The sequence below is a fragment of the Panthera uncia genome (assembly GCF_023721935.1).
Source record: "Panthera uncia isolate 11264 chromosome A3 unlocalized genomic scaffold, Puncia_PCG_1.0 HiC_scaffold_11, whole genome shotgun sequence".
Classification (NCBI taxonomy): Eukaryota; Metazoa; Chordata; class Mammalia; order Carnivora; family Felidae; genus Panthera; species Panthera uncia.
The window spans coordinates 27,127,634-27,128,770 of record NW_026057578.1 but is presented as its reverse complement, the minus strand read 5'-3'; the positions used below and the strand labels follow the sequence as shown (position 1 = coordinate 27,128,770).

At 62.0% G+C, this 1,137-nt stretch overlaps 1 non-coding gene across 1 annotated transcript; it reads right to left on the bottom strand.

Annotated features, from left to right (window-relative positions):
- Positions 1–107, bottom strand: LOC125937180 (U6 spliceosomal RNA). Its single transcript, XR_007462277.1, has one exon. It is a non-coding gene; the product is annotated as a U6 spliceosomal RNA (small nuclear RNA).
- Between the last annotated feature and the right edge of the window lie 1,030 nt (positions 108–1,137).

Here is a 1,137-nt window from a genome sequence, read left to right as displayed (position 1 = left end):
TTTCACACGGAGCGCTTCAGGAATTTGTGCGTCATCCTCGCACCAGGGCCACCCTAATCCTCCCCGGATCGTTCTTATTTTAGCGTATGTGCTGCCGAAGTGAGCACAGAAGCTGCTCGTCTTTGAAGATCTGGGCCCAGAAGCTGTCACAGCATCACTTCTACCCACAGTAACGGTCAGAGCAGCCACAGAGCGCCCCGAATCAGGGAGTGGGTGCGGGTGCCCAGACCCCACCTGTTGCCGGGGAGACTGTCGGGGAATCGGCGGGCGTCTTTCATACCCATATTCAGCGTCCCAGCTTGCTCCCCAGATGGCGGCGCCTGCCCCCCCCACTTCCGCGGCGCTAGCTCCACATCCCCACCCACACTTGGCCCCAGGCAGCCTGTTCCCCTTCTGCCCGGCAAATCGGCATCCCTGCATCTGGGTCATCTCACGCATGTGCAAGGATGAACGCGGGATGAAGTCCCAGAGGCAGATCCGCTCGGTGAACGGGCACGTGCGCTGGCCATCTCTACAGAAGCCACCCGCTCTTCAGTAGCCCCTGAGCGCCACCGCTCCACGACAGACGGAGACTCTGAGCACTTGCCACCGCCTCTACCCACCCCGCGCTGGAGCAGATCACCCTCCCTGGGCTCCCGGCTCTCGCCATGGACCCCACAGTCCCTTTCTCCACGCGCAGCCGGAGGAGGTCCCCTGGAGGCCCAGGTCAGATCCTGTGCCCTCCGCTGCTCGGAAACCTCTGATGATCCCCCACATTACTCGGAGTAAACCACTCCTCAGATGGCTCTGAAGCCCTGCGTGTCCGACCCCACGACCTCTCTCACCTGTTCCTTCTGCCTTCCGCATCTCTGTCCCACCCGGGGCTCCTGGCAAGAGTTTGAACCTTCCAGGCATGCGCTCGTCTCAGGGCCTTTCCCTTCCAGTCCCTCCACCTGGAATGTTCTCTCCCTCTGCATCTCCTACTCCATCGATGCCTCAAACCAAATATCACCCCTCCCCCCCCCGGCTCCCCCCCCCCACCCCCCCCCAACCCTGCAGGAGTAGATCGAGTTGTATATCCACATCGGAAGGGCAGGGCCGAAGGATGTGATGGGGTTTGCTGGCTGCAAACCCTCCACAGCAGCCCAGCACCCTTCA